The sequence below is a fragment of the Crocodylus porosus genome, unplaced genomic scaffold, assembly GCF_001723895.1.
Source record: "Crocodylus porosus isolate Cpor-Errol unplaced genomic scaffold, CroPor_comp1, whole genome shotgun sequence".
Classification (NCBI taxonomy): Eukaryota; Metazoa; Chordata; order Crocodylia; family Crocodylidae; genus Crocodylus; species Crocodylus porosus.
The window spans coordinates 136,067,882-136,090,232 of record NW_017728906.1 but is presented as its reverse complement, the minus strand read 5'-3'; positions in this window follow the sequence as shown (position 1 = coordinate 136,090,232).

The following is a 22,351-nucleotide window of genomic DNA, read 5'->3' as shown; positions in this document are numbered from 1 at the left end:
ATGAAATGGGCATCGAGTTACGAGTTTACGGTTCTCAGCATTCTCAGACACGCTGCTGTGCATCTAACCACATATTTGGGAAAGTCATTATAGAGTGTATGTACAGGCCACAGGAGTTTACTTTCGTTTAAATCTCCCTGAACAGAAGTGGTGGGTCTTTAAAAACACAGCTACAAGTTAGGGTGAAGTAAACCCCCATGGCATGTACACAAGGGTCCAGCCCGACCCTTAACTGCTTCTCCAGTGGCAGGGAGGAGAGGGTGAGCTGCCAGTGGGCCAAGTGGTCCTAAGCTGCAGCAGAGGGGATGGTACCTCCCTCCGTGGCAGCAGCAGCACCCCCAGGCAGCACCCTCCTGCAAACACCTAGAGGGCATCACAGCTGCCGAGGGAAGCACTGGGATCCCAGACAGTTCAGGCAGCCAGGGAGAAAAAAAAAGACCCCAAAAGATCAGGCTAACCCCTTTGTTTGTTTTTTTTCTTCAGTGGAGCCTGCCTGCACAGGCTGCAGCCAGGCTGCCTGCATGGGCTGCCTGCACAGCCCCTGAGATACACGGGACCCAGAGCTTCCCTCTGTGGCAAACTAAATCACCTCAGAGATGTTTTATTTTGCTGCGTCCCAAAGTCATTTAATGTGCATTATGCCACTGACATGTGGAAACAGCCTGCCATTAAAGTGCATTACGCCACCAACACATGCAAACAGCTGTACCATTAAAACGGTGCAAAAGGACAGTAAGCCACTTTAAAGGCTAATTATGTGGCATGTACAAATAGCCATAGACTCCGCGGAGAGCTGACATTCTTTTCAAAAGAACACCCTGCAAGAAGATTATTTTAATTAATTATCAGAAGTAATTCTATTTATAATTTCTATACTCCACACCCTTTCTGAGTCACTACCCTCCACCTGTCATTCTGTACATCCTTTATTTAGCATACTCTGGGAAAATTTTGAGAGCTGTTACCAGGGATCCTGTTTTTTTCTGATTTAAAAAAAAACAAAACAAAACCGACTTTTCTCATTAAGAAAAGTAACCCAAAATCCATATTTTTCATGATTAAAATGAAACACGGCTGTATATATTGAAACACCACTATATTTGAAATAGTGGTGTTTCAATATATACAGTAATGTTTCATTTTAATCATGTAAACTGGATTTTGGGTTACTTTTCTTAATCTAAAAAGCAGGGATTTTTTTTTTTTAAATCACAGAAAACCAGGATCCCTGGCTATTATGTTTTATGTTAGGATTTTATACTCATGCAATGGATTGTTGGTATTTTTTCCTAACAGCCCACCCCAGAAAATGTACTACAAACACAGTCTCATCTATACTGCAAACATTCTAGGCTGAAGTTCAGTTCTACCCAGTCTTCTAGAGCGATGACCTCCACTAAAGACAAAAAATAACACATCAACATCTGTGGGCCAGAGCCTCAGCTGTCATAAACTCATCTATTCTGTTGCCGTCCATGGAGCTGCACCAGCTGTGGGTCTGACCCAGCACATAAACTGAAAGATACTGATATTTTAATATCATACCCCACTGTGAAAACATATGGATGATTTCCAATGAAATCCTTTACCTTCCAGTGAATGGGGTTTTATTTCCTTCTTCATAGTTTTCCATCCTCAGCATAATAAAGTAACCCCCAAATAGACAGACCCCATGCTATAAAGGTCATAATCTTTATATTCTTTCTGGACACGTTTCAGTTTTGGAAGGATTTAACACTACTAAGATGATAGATATATGACCCATACCTTGACAATTATAACATGTTACTTCCTCCCTATTTGACTGAGGCTCCATCTTACATTGTAAATATAGTAAAAGAGACTATGCACCGTAAGTCCTTGAAGTACTCATTAACTGGTAGCTCAGAAACCAGTAGGCAGCTTAAATTTTTAGTTACTGAAGAAAGAGAAGGGGGAACTAGTAATTATTTACCAATCCCATAGGCCACTTTTTTTTAAATACATAAAAATGTTGTTACCAAAAATCTCCCTTACTCCATTGCAGAGGATTCTAAAAGTACACTAGAGATGCTGCATGATGGGCTACAAGAAAACAGCATCCTCTGACATAACACAAAAAATGAACTTATAAATTGACAAACTGTATGGCAGTTTATACTTCAGCCTGTTAATGGATTCCCCAGGCACACATATCTAACAATGAACTTCCTCAAACATAGAAAATGTCTTGCTGTGGAATCACTAAAAGCAATCTAATCAAACTTCTATAAGGAACTGAGCAAAATGATGCACTATTTGTCATCAGTATATTTAGTGTTCTTCAATCCTTTCAGCTCCACACACAATAAAAAGGCCTTCAGAGAGACAGGCCAGGAAAAATAAAATTGACAGTTAAACAGCTGTTGTACATGTATGACCTAAAACTGTAAGCAAAGTCACCAGGGGAGCTATCAGTTTGATTGATATAGTTTACATTTTCATCAAATACAGAAGTAAATAATTTAGTCCTGAACAAGTGCAAACCCAGAAGGACATGGAAAGACAGATAATAAGTAGAGAGATACGAATCTTCAAGCAGGGCAAGTACTCAAGGATTTAAATGAAGGGCAGCGCTTCACAATAGTGTTACAAGTGAAGGTAATGCAAAGGAGGAAATGAGATACTGGGGAAAATCAGAGCTCTATATTTCAAACAACTGAAATAATCTTTAATAACTGAAGAGGCACAAATTATTTATGGCAGTCAGTCAGCTTGATGTGTGGGTTTTAGCTATTGCCTATTTGCCTATAGCACGTTCAAAGGTCCTTCTTTAGATGTGTTAAGATGCTTCATTTTGGGTGCTTACACAGCAAGTAGTTATCACATCAGAATATGGAGTGTACTTCCTTTGAAGATGTGCCCTCCAAGATCTGGGTGCTTATATTCAGTTGACTTCCTATCCATTGGGATTTTCAAATTCTTTCTGCTATTATGATGTTAAGCTCCCCATCAACTCCAAATCCCTCTCTGCTACATAAAACCCTAAGATCTGAGCTCAGGATTTCAATGCTGTAAGTGAAATTAGCACAGCGCAAAAATAGATCATATGCACACCTCAGCCACGAAAATCATCTTTGCACCCTATAGCCATCATAATGATTTGTAATGAATTGTAACTTAGAACACCTTTGGAAGCTGGTTCGCTGGACATTGACATCCAAGAAAGGAAGGCATGTGGGGCCAAAAGGAAGAGAACAATTTAGAGGGTAAGTGGCTTTGTAGAATAGCAGCTGGCCCCAGAGGCCATGTTCTGGGCAGAGCCCTTGCTCCCAATAGGACAGAAATTTTGCCTCTGAACTACTCTGCCTTTTTTATCTAGTAATTGTGGATGGAGCAATGACCTTGACTTCAGAAAAAGTTCTAGGATGGAGCCTGGCCAATTCCTAAGAATTGTACTGACCCTGCTCCTCCCTGCACCCTTCCTTCCCCCACCTAGCTTATGAGCAGGGGTCTTGGTTTTCTCTGATAAAAATATCCACAATTTTCAGCTTAAAAAAAGTAACCCAAAATCCACATTTTCCCCCTGACTAAAATGAAACACATACGTGTGTGTGTATACACACACACCCCCAGAAAGTACAAGATCCAATTCCTAGGCCTCCCTCACTCATAAGCAGGGATCATAGTTTTCTGTGATTTTAAAAAATCCCCAATTTTCAGTTTAAAAAAAAGGACTGTAACCCAAAATCCACATTTTTCCGTGATCAAAATGACATGCACGGTGTGTGTGTGTGTGTGTGTGTGTGTACACACACGTATAGTGGCATTTCATTTTGATCATGGAAAATTGTGAATTTTGGGTTATAATCCTTTTTTTTAACTCAAAATTGGGGATTTTTTAAAATTGGAGAAAACCAGGATCCCTGTTTATGAGTGAGGGAGGCCTAGAAATTGCTATTGGGTAAAACTCTACTCTTCTCCCATCTTTTTTTCCAGAACCTGTGCTTAGCTACACATACATACATACCTAACTACTGCATAGCATACTGTACATAGTCTACACACATATGCTTATGTTTCTACTCTGCAGAAGAAATAGAATTGAAACCTGTGGCAAAAATGCCACTGAATGGTTAGAAAACTGCTATTTAAATATACAAATAGAATTCCATCCGCAGTGCACGAATATAAAACAGAAGTTGTCAATTGGCCCAGAAGATATGCATCTTCTAAGAACTTATTTATTTAATTAACCCATATTGTATGATGGACTAATTAAAAATATAAATGTTGAAAAGCTAACAAAACTACAATTACTCATCTGAGAGTTCTAAGATGTTATTTGGCCGTATTTCACAGGCAGAAGGAATCTGGCATACTGCACACAGTTCCTTGTACTTTGAATCTACTTCTATCTCATTATTTCCTAACTAAAATATGTAAAACACTAGAACAAAAATCAGGTAGTCTACACTCAGCACAGCCAGAGACTCTTTTTGTGCACCTCATGGTGTCTCACTGTGCCTCACTTTCCTCATCTCTAAAAATTCCCACAAACTTACAAAACTGTATTTACATTTGTAAAACACTTTGAGATCTGCTCAAGAAGAATGCTTTATAAAGGCTAAGTATTAAAATATTGTATATATTTCTCATTCACTCCACTAAACATGACCTTCTTTCCATCCTATCAACTACCCATAGAATTATCAAATCATAAGATTGAAAAGGGGCTCAGTAGTCAGCTAATCCAACTTTCCAAAGTCTCTGATAGGTGACTGCCTAGCCTCTTCTTGAAAACCTACAATACAAGAATTTGTTTCCACAAATTCCTTAGGAAGTTTGTTTCATCATCTTTGTACTGTTTGTACAATTAAATCATTTTCTTTTCTGTATTTTTTCTTGGAAATTAATCTACATGTGCTTTGTTTCAATTTAAACTCAGTGACTTGTGTTCTGTTCTCTGTGGCAAGGGAGAACAACCTGATGACAAAAACTGTGCTTCAACTCAAGTTCATAGCATCAAATATCTATGATGGTGCATTTTCATTCCAGGCTTCAAGAAGTTCTGCTGAATTGTTGCCAGTCTCTTGTAACTAGATTAATTAAAAATAATCTCAAGGCTTTATTTCAGATTGGAGTAGATCAGCTCAATTTAGAATACAAGGTCTCTGGTTTATTTCCTGTCCATCCCTATAAAGTTTACAACGCATTTATCCATAGATTTTTTTTTTTTTGAGTTCAGGAAAGGTTACCCACCTACAAAGTATTTTGATTATTAAATTGTGAGGCATGTTTTGCAAAACTTTAAAAAAAAATTATAAGCCTCATCAAATTCAGTAAAGTAGTCAATCAACTATGTAAGAAAAACAAATAGGAACAAGAGTTAGTAGCGTCAAGCTTTGCATATGCAAAAACTGCTTACCCTCTTCTCTCTCACCCCTATGAAGGATGTATTTGTTCCATCACTTGTGGCTTAGTGATGAAGAATTCCATGAAAATATTCCACTTTCCCAACTGATTTCTCTTTTTGCTTATTAGTACTGGCAACTTGCTAATAAGGGTCTGGAAAAAAAGATTAAATTAATGTACAGCATATTAACAGACAAGATATGTTTTACATTTATTGAAGCATATAAAGCATTAACCTTTCTACTTTCTAAAAAAATTCTCCTTAGAATTTTGTTGATGAATATTTATCTGCCTCTAAGTCAACACTAAATTAAAAAGTGAACATTACTTTAAAGGTAATTAGGATACCATAAAACAATAAAAGGAAATAAATGCCCCCACTGATTGCCTCCTGCCTTTTGGTGTTTAGTTATTGCATTCTGTCTCTCGTATACAGCAGGACATAATGAAAGGGTTTATTTTGTATGTGATTAAAGTCACAGCTGTTCCTGCTTATTGGATTGTCTTAACCTCCAAAGTGTATGAAAGGGTTGACTTTTGTTTTAAAATGCAGTTATAAAGTTCCTCACAGTCACGATGAAAGAAAAATACAGTTCTTAATGAGGTCACATTAACAGTGCATCTATTTTATGCATATGAAAGGGTCATTCATCCTGGAGTAATCCCACTGAGTAGAAGGTACTAGATGATATTTTCCTCTGACTTGGATTTATTATATATACTTTTTACTGTTTTAAGATGTATATACATATCATATTAGTGATATATATTTGGAGAACTCAGGTTTATATATATATATATATATATATATCTCTATATATATCTCCCAAGTTCACCAAAGAATATATAAAATTATATATTACTATTATATACATGTATAATATATTATGATTTATATAATTAATCTGATATATAGCTATATCTATCTATCTATCTATGTGTGTGTGTGTTTCCAGGTCATTGATATATAAAATAAATATATATTATTCATCTGTAAAATGAGTTCAACAAAGCATTTTAAATATACATACATTTATTTTACACACACTCACATGCACATACACATAGAAGAGACAGACAAATCAACTGTTACAAAGAAAATCTGAATTTTATTTTATACACACACATATATATTGTATACATATATAAAATAAAATCTGGATTCTTCTTTGTGTTTATCATAGATTTAAGGAGTGGCCAACCTGCAGCACATATACCACAAGTGGCATGGGCAGCATATTCTTATGGCACACAGAAGATCAGGGAGGGAATTAGCAACATAGTGGCAGATAGGGCAGGAACAAGAAAGAAGAGCAGCAGATTGGGCAGGGAAGGGAATCAGAGTGGTACTCAGGGAGCTCATCTACATGAGTTGTTTACTGGAGGTAACTAATTACAGTAGCTTTGCAGTAAAGTCTCAGCATCTACATGTGTGGCCCTATTAGCCTGCAGTAAATTAATAAACAATGCTGTAGTACAACACAAGTACTATCCTATGGCAGCATTATTTAGTGTGTCACAACGAATGTGTAAAAACTGATACATCTGGCTGAGGTGCTTCAGTGCAGCAGCTGCCTGCTGGCTAGTCCCACCCAGTAGCCGGCTCCTCCAGAGCATGCTGAGCAGTCCCAGGCTGGCAGGCTGATCAGTCCCCTGCCATCTAGGGCTGCACTGACCTAGCTGCAGTCCTGGGTGCACGTGTAAACACAGCACCTGGGAGCAATAAACTACAGCGTGAACTGTGCCAGAATTTATTCAGTTGCATAAATTTCATGTGTAGACACACCCAGGAAAAGCACAAGAACATAAGTCCCATACTGGGTCAGATCAATGGTCCATCTAGCCCCAATATTCTGTTTCTGAAAGTGACAGGGATGGAGGCTATAGAGGGAGACTATTAAATCAGATATCTCTGAAGTGATCTATCTCCCCTATTCAATATCCTCCCTAGCATCCACCAGTTTAAAGATGTTGGAAGAAACGTTTCCAACCATTCTGTTTAACATCCATTAATAGATCTATTATCCAGTCCCTTTTTTAAACCTGGCTATACTATTTGCCTCTACAACCTCCTATGCCAATGAATTCCACAAGTTAGCTACATGTTGCATTAAAAAGTACTTTCTCTTGTTAGTTTGAAACCTATCAGTTACTACTTTCAGTGGGTACCCCCTAGTTCTAGTATTCTGGGACTTGATGAACAATACTTGGTCCACATCCTCCATGATTTTATAGACCTCTATCAATAATCCTCGTACCCCGCCCCCGCTCAACCAACTTCTCCTTTCCAAACTGAAGAGTCCAAGTCTTTTTAGTCTCTCCTGGAAGGACAACTGTTCCATGCCTCTGTTCATTTTGGCTGCCCTTCTCTGTACCTTTTCTGATTCTACTACATCCTTTTGCAGATGTGAGGACAAGAGCAGTATTTAAGATGTACATGCTCCATGGATTTTTATAGTGGCATGATGGTGTTCTTCATTTTGTTTTCAATTCCCTTCTTGATGCCCAACATTTTATTGGCTTTTTTGGTTGCTACTCCACACTGATTTGCTGTTTGTAGACAGCTAGCTACATTGAATCCAAGGTGTCTTTTTTGTGTTGTAGCAGCTAGTTCAGTACTGTGTACATGGAGTTGAAGGTATTTTTCCCCAGATGCATTACCTTGCATTTGTTGACACTGAAGTTCATCTGTATTTTTTTTTTTTCTCATTCACTTAGTCTGGTAAGATTGTTCTGCAGCTTCTCTCTGTCAGCTTGGGACTTGACTACCCAAAATAATTTTGTCATCTGCAAACTTGGAATTCCAATGTGCACCTGCATTTTCACATCATTGATGAAAAAAATAGGGCCCGGCACAGATCCCCGTGGACCCCACTTTTGACCTCCCTCCATCCTGAAAAGTGACTTTTTAGCCTTACCCTTTTGATTCCTATGTTTTAACCAGCTCTCAGTTCACAAAATAACCTCCCCTACAAATCAGTGGCAATACACTTTTCCAAACAAGCTTTTGGTGAGAGACCTTTTTGAATGCTTTTTGAAAGTCCAAATATATAATATCAACTGGGTCTCCCTTGTCCATGTGCCTGTTAACACCCTCAAAGAACTCCAACAGATTAGTAAGGCAGGATTTCCCTTTACAAAAACTGTGTTCCCAGCAGATCATATTTGTGACTGCTAATTTTATTTTTTATTATAGATTCTACCAACTTACTAGTGAGACTCAGTGGTCTGCAGTTCTCAAAATCACCTCTGGAGCACTTCTTGAAGATGGGTGTTATGTTGGCAACCTGCCAATCTTCCGGCACAGAGACCATTTGTAACAAGAGGTTACATATTACTTCTAGCAGTTCTGCAATTTCATTTTGGAATTCCTTCAGAACTCCCTGTGTCTTATTAGTTTTTAGTTAATTTGCTATAAAACTTCTTCTGTTGTCACTTCAGTGTGGTCCAATTCTTCAGACCAATCTACTAGAAAGAACTCATCTGGCAAGGGAATTTCTCCAGTGTCTTCTGCAGAAAACACCAATGCAAAGAATTTGTTTAGCTTCTCTGTTATCCTTATCACCTCTGAATGCACCCTTTGCACATTGGTCACCTAATGGTCCCACCAATTCTCTAGCTGAGAGGGTGTAAGCCTAATTTGTGGCACACCTGCCCACTAGGTTGGCTACTATTCATTTATTTAATAGCAGAAGTCAAGACACTTCAGAGATTAACTGGTGAGTCTTTAAGGTGCTATCCTGCCCTACCTTCTGCCTGACTGCAGCCTAACACAGCTAACTTCTTCTCTGCTCGTTAGAGCCAAAACAATATAAGAATCTGCATTTAATAAAATATGTAGTGAATGCAAATAATCTGCTAATGGTTGTGGCATGTAATTTGTGAGTTCTTTCTAGAATTCATTATAAAATGAATGAATGGACAGGATAATTCACTCATATAAGTTACAGAATGTGATCAGGGCCCCTTACCAACAGCTGTTTTAACAAAATATTAACCATTCAAGTATGAACGGTCCCACAATTTGCTACCTTTTCTTTTTCATGTCCTTGTGACAAGGCATTTAGCAGAATTTAGAGAGTCACTGGAACCGGACAGGGCCACACCATGAGTGCTTCTGCTATGGCCTTAAACATGCGAGCTCTGGACTGTTAACTGTACACTTTAATGCCTGCACCATCCCAACTCCCTGCAAATATGTTCATAGAATCATAGAAGTAGGGTTGGAAGGGACCTTGTAGATCTTCACGTCCGACCCCCTGCCTGGGCAGGAGAAAAACTGGGCTCAAATGATTCCAGCCAGGTAGGCATCAAGCCTCCTTTTAAAGATCCTCAGGGTAGGAGCCAGCACCACTTCCCTTGGAAGTTGGTTCCAGATCCTAGCCACCCTGACTGTGAAGTAGTTCTTATAGATGTCTAATCTAAACCTACTCTCCAACAACTTGTGGCTGTCATTCCTGGTGGTGAAGTAGTTCTTATAGATGTCTAATCTAAACCTACTCTCCAACAACTTGTGGCTGTCATTCCTTGTTATGCCAGGGAACAAGGTCTCTCCCAAACCCTTCTGGTCCCCCCTAGTGAGTTTATAGAAGGTCACCAGGTCTCCCCTCAGCCTTCTCTTGTGAAGGCTGAACAGGTTCAGGTCCCGCAGTCTCTCATTGTAGCGTCTGCCCTGTTGTCCCTGGATCATGTTGGTGGCCCTCCTCTGAACCCTTTCAATGTTGTCCACATCCCTCCTGAAGTTGGGCGCGCAGAACTGGACACAGTACTCCAGCTGTGGCCTGGCCAGTGTTGCATGGATTGGAAGGATCACCTCCTTGGACCTGCTTGAGATGCACCTGTGGATGCATGACAAGCTCCGGTAAGCCCTGCCAACCATGGCCTCGCATTGTCAGCCAATGTTCATCTTGGAGTCAATAATGACTCCAAGATTCCTTTCTGCCTCCATGCTCTCAAGAAGGGAGTTTCCCATCTTATAAATGTGCTGCTGGTTACTACTGCCCGAGTAGTATTGTCAGTATTGAAGCGCATCCTGTTTTCGTTAGCCCAGCCCCGTAACCTATCCAGGTCTTGTTGCAGTCTTTCCCTCCCTACTAGCGTGCTCATCACACCCCACATTTTGGTATCATCAGCGAATTTGAACAGGTTGCTTTTAACCCCATTGTCCAAATCGCTGATAAAGAAATTGAACAGTGTGGGCCCAAGGACCGAGTCCTGGGGGACTCCGCTGCCCACTTCTCCCCAGGTTGAATATGACCCGTCCACCACCACCACCCTCTGAGTGCAACCCTTCAGCCAATCTGCAATCCATCTGACTGTGTAGGCATCAATGCCACAGTTGTCCAATTTTTTAATGAGGATGGGGTGGGAGACCATGTCAAAGGCCTTGCTGAAGTCCAGAAAGACTACGTCCACAGCGACACCTGCATCCAATGCTTTTGTGACCTGATCATAAAAGGCAATCAGGTTGGTCTGACATGACCTGCCCCTAATGAAACTGTGATGATTGCCTTTGAGCATCATCACTGAGGCTGGCCCATCACAGATGTGATCCATAATGATCTTCTCAAAGAGTTTCCCTGGGATTGAGATAAGACTAACAGGCCTATAGTTGCCTGAGTCCTCCCTTCTCCCTTTTTCAAAGATGGGGACCACGTTGGCTATCTTCCAATCATCTGGCACCTGGCCTGAGCACCACGAGCACCACCATAAAGCCATGCCAAGGGCCCTGCAATAACCCCTGCTAGTTCCCTCAACACCCTGGGGTGGAGACCATCTGGACCCACTGATTTGAACATGTCCAGCCCCTCCAGAAGATCTCTAACCTGGTCCTCCCCAACCTGAGGTCTGGAGACATTCCCCTCAAGTCCGTCTTGCATCACGGTGGGGAAGTCCCAGTCCCTGCACAAGAAAACAGAGGTGAAGAATTGGTTAAAGAGGTCCACTTTCTCCTCTGGAGCAACCATCAGATTGCTCAGAGAATCTTGCAGGGGCCCCACATTTCCCATTGCTTTCTTCATCCTCCCTATATATTTGAAAAAGGACTTTTTATTATCTTTGATTTTGGATGCAAGTTCTAGCTCTATGTCCTCCTTAGCTTTCCTGGCAACCCCCCTACAGGCCCGAGCAGAGGAGGTATACTCCTCTTTGGAAATAGCACCCACTTCCACCACTTGTACACCACTTTTTTGGCTATCAGGCATTCCCATACAACCTTGGTGAGCCAGGGGGGCTTTTGGGCACTCCTTCCCCCTTGCTTTTTGTTGGGATGGTCACCCCTTGGGCCCTGAGTATTGTCTCCTTAAGGAACGACCACTCATCTTGGGCACTGAGCTGCCCTGCTCTTGAGAACTCCAGCACCTCTCCCACTAATCTCAACTCGTTGAAGTTGTTTGGCTTGAAGTCTAGGGCTACGGCTTTGCTGCAGGCCCTTGACAACCTGCGCTGGATAGTGAATTCCAGCAAGCGATGATCGCTATCACCCAGGTGGTCAAGAACCTGGAGGCCCCTTACCAGGTCATTGCCTGTGGCCAGGACCAGGTCCAACAGAATATTTCCTCTGGTGGGACTGTGCACCTCCTGAATTAAGTGGAGGTCCTGTATCTCGGCCAGGAACCTCCTGGAACGGTCCGACCTGACTGACTGTTCCTACCAGCAGATGTCCGGGTAATTTAAATTACCCATGACAACTACATCCTCTGCAAGCTGGCCCAAAAATTCCTGGTCTGGCTCCTCCCCTTGGTTGGGGGGTCTGTAGTAGACCCCCAAAACACAATGGCCCCTTTCCACTGCAAGAAGATTTGCTTCTTGTTAGCTCACTCACCCCAAGCCATCTCAGCTGGGACTTGAATCTAGATCTCCCACATGGTAGGCAAGAACACTACCACACAGCCACCACTGTTGTCCCCATCCTCATCTGAAGTAACAGTTAAAGCAGTCTGTGTGGTGATCACCAGTTTAATAAATACCAGCATAACATGAATGAAAAGAAATGAACAACAAACTTTATTTTGAAGCAGTAGACAAGCTCTGAAGACCCTTTGCCTATCTCTATCTAGCTTGGTGATCCCTGACTGAGGGACCATCTCCCAATTTCCAACTTCCTCAGTCTTGTGCAGGGATGCAACTCTATATTATAACTTCTATCACTACAGTCCAAACCACTTGGCAACATAGACCCAAATCCAAATCCAGGAAAGATGTGTAACTGTGTAAGTCAGGGCTGTCCAACTGGCAGCCCACAGGCTGCATGGGCTCACAAGGGGAGTGGCTAGGCTGTGACTCTCCTTGTCACTTATCTTGTCCATTCATTCATTTTATAAGTCTTCAGGTTCCTCTTCCCTCCTCCAGCTTCTGCACTTTGCACAAGTGCCAGAGGTTGGCTGGGTGCAGGACAACATGACACAGGGTGTTCAGAGGGGATCCAAAGCCGCATATACTATACTGCAGCAGTGGAAGGGTAAGCATTCACGTAGACACATGGTGAAGTGGTGGTGGTGGGGATAACATTGTTGTTGGATCATTGCATGTGGGGTGGCACTCACTGCAAGAGGGGGAGGTGTAAAGCACATAGTGCAATGTGGGGTGGGGGGTCATCTCTGCAGCATATGGCTTGGGACCCCTTATCCCCACTGGTGTGGCCCAATGGGCTTGTGGCTCATGGCTGCTTAGAATTTGTACAGCCATGATTTAAGCCATGAAAACATGATGATAAAGGAGGGAGCCCCTTTACATCAACAACCTAGTAGCACTTACCATGGAGCAAAATATCTGAGTTCTAGCTCTCCCCTCCCCAGTGAGGGATTGAATTTCCATTGTCCACCTGCTAGCAAAAGAGTTTAGCCTTGGGTTAGGAAAAGTCTAGCATATCCCTCACATCTCTTGAAGCTAAATAGCTAGAAACTAAGACAATAATATATGAGGGGCCAGAAGGAAAGTGAACCAGAAGGAACCTAGATCTGTGTCGGGGTGCTGTCCTGGAAGAGAGAGTGCCTTGAGTTTTGACTCTGCACTTGCTATCACTACTGTATATGCATTGTATCCAATTATTATTGAATGCAGAAATGCCACTATTAAGAATTATCCGAGGGAAAAGGAATCTTTTTTCCCCAATAGAATCAATTTCTTTAATCATTTCCCCCCCAATTTCCCTTCAACTATTAGCTATTTTAATGGGTTTTTTTCTGATTTTGATACAAGTAATAATGCACCCATGGCTTTGGATGAATATGCATCTAATCTAAAGTAGTTAAATACTCCTTAAAAAATTATATGTAACTGCAGCATAGTCTCAGCCTCACAACATCTACTAGTCCATCCCCTCTCTTGGCCAGCCTTTCCCAGGCCCATAAGGCATTTCCAAAGTACTTGTTTTAGAAGCCTTTTTTGGGGGGACAGGGGGTTAGAATATGATTTTTGTTAATGGCTTTAGCTGGTGGTTGAAACTGAGCAAAAAAATAATAAAAAACCCAAAAAATTCAAGAAATTTCTAAATGAATGGTGTTCCTGCTCAGTATTTCAGATGGAACTGATTTCCCTCTGATATATAGGCATTAGGACTGGAAAACAATTAAGCAATCTGTTGTATGGGTTCAGTGTGCAGTTACCAAATGGTCCATAACACTCTAACAGGACCAATATCCTCAGTTCAGGGTTATAGATTCATCTGGTATAGATATAGAATCATAGGATAGGAGGGGTGAGAGGGAACTCAGGAGATTTTCTACTCTACCTCCCAGATCAGGGCAAGATTTGTCCCTCATTAAACTGTCAGAGTCAAATATCTATCTAAACGTGCTTGTAAAAACATCTAAGGATGGAGATTCCACGACATCCATGAGTAGCTTTAACACTCTTATAGTGAGAAAGTTCTTATATGGACACACACAATGAGCACACCCACAAGAAGAGATTGGATGAAGATACCCTTCATCCCTCCTGTTGAACCTGGGCCCTGGAAAAGCACTACAGTAGGTTTTATGGGGATAGATGGAAAATAATCATATGGAAGGCCACCTTCTAAGGCACTAGGGTAGTTGGGTGGAATGACCTTATCTGAAGACCAACCCAAAGAAAAACAATTGTGGTTAGCCTGTGACTTCTTTTAGTTATCCATGCTTCTGAACCATCCCAGATCAGTAGGAGCACTATACATGTCAACTTTGTAATGGGCCAGTGTCCTTCTATCTCCATCCACATTCCTGTGAACATGAACAGATCTGGTGTTGTTGTGAAGGAGGTGCAACCACACCCCCTTTTCATAGTTCATAGTTTCATAGTTTCTAGGGACGGAAGGGACCTGAGTTGATCACCTCATCCAACCCCCTGCCATGGCAGGAAAGAGTACTGGGGTCAAACGACCCCAGCAAGGTGTTCATCTAACCTCCTCTTCAAGACCCCCAGGGTAGGGGCCAGCACCACTTCTCTTGGAAGTTGGTTCCAGACCCTAGCCGCCCTGACTGTGAAGTAGCACCTCCTGATATCTAGCCTAAATCTACCCTCTACCAGCTTGTGACGGTTATTCCTGGTCACTCCTGGCAGTGTTCGGGAGAACTGGGACTTCCCCAATGCCTGCTGACCCCCCCTGAGTTTGTAACAGGCCACTAGATCCCCCCTCAGCTTTGTCTTCTGGATGCTGAATAGGTTCAGGTCCTTTAGCCGTGCTGCCCCCTGATCATACCAGTTGCCCTCCTCTGGACCCTCTCCATGTTGTCCACATCCCTCTTGAAGTGCAGCACCCAGAACTGCGGTACTCCAGCTGCGGCCTGACCAGTGCCGCATAGAGGGGGAGGATCACCTCCCTGGACCTGCTCAAGTTGCATCTGTGGATGCATGACAAGGTACGGTTGGCCTTCCTGACTGCTTCCCCACACTGCCAATCCATGTCGATCTTGGAGTCAATGATGACTCCAAGATCCCGTTCTGCCTCTGTACTGACAAGAAGGGAGTTCCCCAACCTGTAGGTATGGTGCCGGTTGTTCCTCCCCAGGTGCATCACTTTGCACTTGTCGGTGTTGAATCCCATCCTATTCTCATCCGCCCACCCTTGTAATCTGTCTAGGTCTGACTGTAGCCTATTGCTCCCTTCTAGAGTGCCCACATCCCCCCACATCTTAGCATCATCAGCAAATTTGAACAGGGTGCTTTTTACCCCCTTGTCCAAGTTGCTGATGAAGATGTTGAACAGCGTGGGCCTGAGGACGGAGCCCTGCGGAACACCACTGCCCACATCCCTCCAGGTTGAAAATGACCCATCTACCACCACTCTCTGGGTGTGGCCCTCCAGCCAGTTAGCGACCCAGTTGACTGTGTGGGTGTTGACACCACAGTCCCCCAGTTTATTAATGAGAACAGGGTGAGAGACAGTGTCAAAGGCCTTCCAATATTCCAGGAAGACTATGTCTATTGCTACCCCTGCATCTAAGGATTTGGTGATCTGATCATAGAAGACCACCAGAATGGTCTGACAGGACCTGTCACTGATGAATCTGTGTTGGTTGCCCCTAAGCATGAAATCCCCTGCTGGCCCCTCATGGATGTGTGCCAGCATAATGTTCTCGAACAGCTTGCCTAGGATCGAAGTAAGACTAGCTGGCCTATATTTTGCCAGGTCCTCCTTCTTCCCGTTTTTGAAGATGGGAACCACATTGGCCCTCTTCCAGTCCTCTGGCACCACACCAGAGCACCACGAGTGCTTGTAAAGCCATGCCAGGGGTCCTGCAATGACCTCAGCCAATTCCTTTAGCACTCTAGGGTGGAGATCGTCCGGACCTGTTGACTTGAATACGTCCAATCCCTCCAGAAGCTTCCTAACTAGTCCCACACTAACCCTTGGCCTAGGTGCACCACCCCTGGGGCCTGAGGGTGGCCCAGCAGGGGGTGAGGGGTGGCTGTTCCAGTCCCTGCTTAGGAAAATGGAGGCAAAGAAATCATTAAATATGTTGGCTTTATCATCTAGTGTGACGACCAAATTTCCTAACGTGTCCTGCAGGGGCCCCACATTACCCTGAACCTTCTTTTTACCCCCTATGTATTTAAAGAAGGAGTTCTTATTGTCCTTAATCCAGGAAGCTAGTCCCAGTTCCATCTCTGCCTTGGCCTTCCTGACTGCCTCCCTATATCCCTGAGCAACTGCAGTATAGTCATCCCTGGTGATGGCCCCTCTTTTCCACTGGGTGTACGCCTCCCTTTTAGCTAGGAGATAATCCTGGATGCTTTTGGTGAGCCATGAGGGCTTGTGTGCCCTCCTGCTCCCTTTGATCCTTGTTGGGATTACCTCTCTTTGGGCTCCTTGAGGAGCGACCACTCTCCTTGGACACCTGGCTCCCTTCCCCTCTGGGACCTCAGTGCATCCCTGACTAGTCTCTTTAGCTTGGTGAAGTCTGCCCTTCTGAAATCTAGGGTTCCTGCCTTGCTACAGGCCTTTGCCACCTTGCACTGGATGGTGAATTCCAGCAGGTGATGATCACTGTCACCCAGGTGGTCAAGCACCTGCAGCCCCCTCACCAGGTCATCTCCCATGGCCAGCATCAGGTCCAACAAGGCATCCCCCCTGGTGGTATATAAGCAGTAAAGAATCCTTACTGTGAATGTGCCACACAGGCAAAGAGGTCATGGCCATGCCCCCCTAGCTGCAATCCAGCAATTCAGGGATCTTAGGTCAGCATGGGATTTAGCCAAGGCATCTACTTTCAAATGACTCTACAACACAGGGGATAAGTACCACTGCCATTTGCCTGCCCCCCTTCCCCATGTCATTTAAAATTATGCGACAGTAATTATATTGCATTGTATAGGCAATGAGCAGTTTTCTAAATAAGTCCACAGATGAAAGGCAGGGGAGAATCAAGACCACTGACTTTTCCTTTGTATTACAAGATCTAAATTAATTTCAGGTGTACAACTTAAAAAACTCAGAGCCAAGTTTTAAAAAGTGGTGTTTATATAATTTCTGTTTAACTGTGCCCATGTACCTGGGGTTTTTTGAAAGATTGCTTTTGATATGTATACTGTAAATTGCTAGATCACAAAAAGTTTGATGGTCTTACTCTACTTTTTTGTGGAACTTTATGCATACTATTTGAAAATAACTATACATCAGATAAGCCAGTAGAGAAACATCTAGATAAGTGTCCAACATCTTACATCTAGATTAGTGTCGACTGTTGTAGGGCCAGACTGAGTTTGATTTCGCCATCTAAAGTCTAGGTGCCTTGGAGCAGAAAAATGATCCAATTTAACTAGGTATAAACAACTAGGATATTTAAGCAATCAACGGTTGCATCCAGATGAGCGGGGGTATGGACCTGCAGTGGCACAAGTAGTAGCAGCACAAATTTGTGCTGAAACTTTGTGCCACAGAACACTCCCCTGCATGTGCATTTTGTTGTGGGACAAGCTGTCCTGCTGTGGGCAAACTGTCCGTGCCCAACTCCACCCAGCTTCCAGTGTGCTCCTCCAATAAGGCTCCATGTACTGTGGTGGGGGCTGTCTGGGGGCACAGGGTACCTAAATACAGGGCTAACCAGCAAGTAGGCACCACACTGATGCACCCTGCACCCCAGCCAGTCAGGAGGCAGAATGTGGAGACAGGGAAGCAGCCAACCCAGGGCTGCCTCCTCACCTGTCTTTTCATTTTTCCCAGTGAGTGCTATTTTGGTATGTTTTGTGCCCCTTTTTTCAGGGTTTTTTGTTTGTTTGTTTTGCTATGTGGAAATCCTGGTTGCAAATTTTGACTCTACTGTGCAAATCAGCAACCCTGTGCATGGTTTAATGTGCAATGTGTGTGGTTTGTGGTGCCACAAACTTCACATGCCTGTATGGATGCAGCCAATTGGAAAACTTAGGTACCTTTGAAGAGTGGTACTAATTGAAACACAAACAATGGAAAGGTAGGCATTTCAAAGGAGAAGACCCAAAGCCTACATGCAACTAGAGGCAGCCAATGTTAAATACCAAATAAAGGGGTGAGTTTGTATGTCCATTTTTCTCTGTAAGGTTGGCATGTTAGTCACCTTAGTTTACACATGATCTGCTATGCCTAATCCTACTTCTGAGACAAGCACCTAACTAAATGATGGGGAAGGTTGTGATCTTTTGTGTAATGATTAGAACATTCACCCAGAAACTGGGAGACTTGGTTTCTAGTCCCTCCTTACAATGAGAGGATTTTTACCCACATGGCCCACTTCCCTGGGGAGTGCCCTAACTATTAGTCTATAGAATAGGCTGAGGGCTCTTCCACTTTCAGGCTTTTTGTTGACTGGGACAGAATAGGATCACAGTAGAGTAAGTGCCAGTAGCAGATCTCTTTTGAACATGTTCAGAAACACAAGTTCAGACGGGACCTAGAGAAATGAATATTGGACAAGAGTCACTTACATTTGTAACTTTACATAGTTGAGTAGCACTTAGCTACTTAAAGGATGAGTTCCATTTAGTCCTATAAATAGTGCTTGAAAAAATGTTTTATCATAAAGGTTATTTTTCTGTTAGAATATTCTAATTTAGCATTCAAATGTTAATATTTTGATGAAAGTAATTTTTTAAAACTTGGGAAAAAACCAAGATATTTAAAGTATCGTATTTTTACATATTTAGAATGAAAAGTTTTGATTTTTCATTTGAAACAATATTTGTTTCTAAAGCTTATCTATTTGTATATATTGAAAATATTTAAAGAATCTAAATTGATTAGAAAGATTTTGAATGTATTGAAATGAAGCATTTCAGTTCATCTGAAATCATATTCTCCCCCCTCCCCAGAAGTTAATTTGCCCTGTTTGGGATAAGTTGTTTTTACCTTTTTTTTGTAGGAAGGAAAGTCCATTTTCTGGCAACCTGTAATTATGAAACGGGTTCTGGGGCTTGGTAAAAGGTGTATTAAGTTACTGCTGGAGAAAGGACATGCATACTACATACTTTAAATCATCTTGCAGCCTCTATGCCTCCTCTCTATGGACTGCCACCTTGGCAGAGTCGAGAGTCTTGTGTGTACTAATGACCCTAAGAGCAACACTCTCCAGGGTCTTGTACTTCTGGTAGGGTCACCCATGGCAGTAAAGGGAAAGGTGAGGTATAGAACCAAGAGCAGTCAAACATAACATTAAGAACTTAACAGTGGAGCAAGCAGATGAAAAAGACATACTTTGCAATGGCTGTGTAGGTGAATGAAAGATACAGTGCCAGAGTAACCCCATTCATCTTGGATTTCCTTGCCATTGGAAAATGGTTTTTCCTCTGCAAAGATCCATTCAGTTGCCAATTTGCAACAGTGTTGTCATGACCTCAGTAGGCACTGTGAGTATCTCTCTTCTCCCTGGGGTGGGCCCCTGCAACACTCCTGCCATGACTTGATGGGATTTTAACTGAAAAGGAGGGGTTCGGTGGTGTTCCAAGCCCAGGCCCAGAGGTGGGAGTACTCACTGCTGTGTTGCAGTTGGTCTTGGGGCTCCACCTCCCCTAGACTCCATCCACTCACCAGCCATAGTTGTTGTGCTGCTGTGACAGCTGATGGTCCCAGTTTCTCTTTTTCAGCTGAGAGACCCCAGAGTCTTCAGCCTCTGCTCACAGTGCAGGCTCGTGGTTGCAGCCTGCTCTTTGCTCTGGGTCTTCGACCTTGCTTGACAACGGTGCAGGGCTTGTACCTGTGATGCCCTCCACAGGCTCAGGATTGAATAAACCCTGCCCATGCACTGCAGTTGGTGGCTGAACCCAAGCTCGTTCTTGTGGAGCCTGAGGTAAACGAGCCTTGTCTGGCTCCCAGACACTGCTCTCACCTATTATCTGTGGGGCAGTGTTGTTTACAAATACTGCTTGGCCAGGTTGCACCCTGGCAAGCTCATCTTCTTGCCTTCTGCCTCTCTGCCAGTTCCTGGTTTCTGCCAGCATTTTTAAATACCCTGTTGTGGCGACTGTGGCTGACATCATCAGCTGGCCACCACCAAACTTAATTGAGAGCTGCTTGAAAAGCCAATGCAGTGCCAGCTCATGTGACCTGACAAGCAAACCAGCCTGCCTTTCAGGTAAGTTTTCAGGGCTGGGGTCCCTGGGTCTCTCCCCCAGAGTGTCGATGTTTGTCCCAAGCTCTTCCATTCCTCAGAAGTGGCTCCCACAAGTGTCCTCACATAAAACAAGTCAGGCGCAGGCTTCTCCTACTGGTCCAACATCTACCACAATGACCAGTCATTAATACCCATAACCTCTACAAAGTCCTGGTGTGATATATGATTGGTAATGGGGACAAAAAATTGATCACCAGGAGTCTCTAATCTTGGATTCACATACATGTGGTGGCTGTGTGGTGGTCACTTCAGCCTTAGAATGGGACAGGAGGGTGATTCAGCAACCACAATAATACCTGAGCCGTCCTTTTTAGGATTCTCTCTGCTCATCCTGGATGGGAAGGGGAATAGAATATGTTCCCCAAGCATAGACTCTCACATCTTACCTGACTGGATAATTGGACAGCTGCTACTAGGGTAGCAAATTGTGTTTGAAACAAAAATGTCTTTTTCATCCTGGAACATATCAACCTTATAAGACCTAAACAGTGACAGATCTGAATGTAGAACAGCTATTGTCACCCAAGAACTCTTGTGATATAACATAAATATTGCTTCTCTGAATGAGACCAGATGTGCAAATGAAGGCCTTCTGAGGGAGGAGGGGGATGACTATATAGTCTTCTGAAAAGTGAAGCCTGAAAACAACAGATGCATACACGGCATTGGTTTTGTAATTAAGAACTAGATTATCAGCCAAATGACCAAATTGGCATTAATGATGCCTCATGACTTTCTACCTCCAACAGACTAACAATTTGTTTGCTACCATTATTAGTACATATGTTCCAACTTCAATGCCAAGGAAGAACAGAAAGGCAAGTTTTATGCTGACCTTAATGAAATCCTGACTATCATCCCAAAAGAAAATAAGGTCATCCTTCTTGGATATTTCAATGCAAGAGTTGGCTAGGACTTTTAGATATGAAGGGGCACCATTCGGAAGCAAGGAGTGGGCAAGGCCAATTATCTTCTTAGTAAATGTGTAGGGTATGACCTTGCCTTTACTAAAACTATCTTCAGACAACATGGCAGGTACAAAACAACATGGTAACACCCCTGCTTAAAACAATGGCACTTCCTCATCTACATCATCATAAGAATGTGTAATCAAAAAAACATTCATGGGTGTGGTAACATTTGTACTGAGAATGATTGGCAAAATCTAAAGGAAACTATCCACAAGGTTTGAATGGAAACACTGGCTTTATCCTCGAATACCATCAGGACTAGTTGACATATACTGAGATCAAAGTCCTTCCCAATCAGAAGAAAAAAGCTTTCTGTTACTGGCAAACCATCCAACATCCAGTCAGAAGCAGGAAATTCCTATAAGGCTAAAAGCTGAAGCCCAGAGGAAGATTCAAGAAATCAAAAACAAACAGTGGAAAGAGAAGGCAAAATAAACCCAACCATTTGTTGACAGTCATGCCATGTGGCACTTCTTCAGTGAAATCAAGACTGTGTATGGACTAAACTCTTATGGACTTACCCCATCTGCTGATGTGAAGACAGCAATATATCCCTGAAAGACAACAAGTGCATCAAAAACTGCTGGAAGGAGCTCTACCAAAAGCCCCTGAACTGAGAATTGATGGTGATTGATAAAACCATCAAATCCATTCTATAGCATCCAGTAAGGGAAGTACTTGCCAGTCCACCAGCCTCTGAAGAAGTCCACCAAGTGATAAGGTAGAAGAAGAACAACAAAGAATCTTGCCTTGATGGCATGTCAGCTGATGTCTTCAAAGTTGGTAGGGAAACTAGGACCAAAATGCTCCATACACTTTCTTAAAATCTGGAACACTGAGGGAATTCCCACTGACCTAAGGAATGCCAATATTGTTGCCATCTTTTAAAAGGAACACAAGTCTGAGTCTGGAAATTATCGAGGTATCAGTGTCCTCTCCATTGCT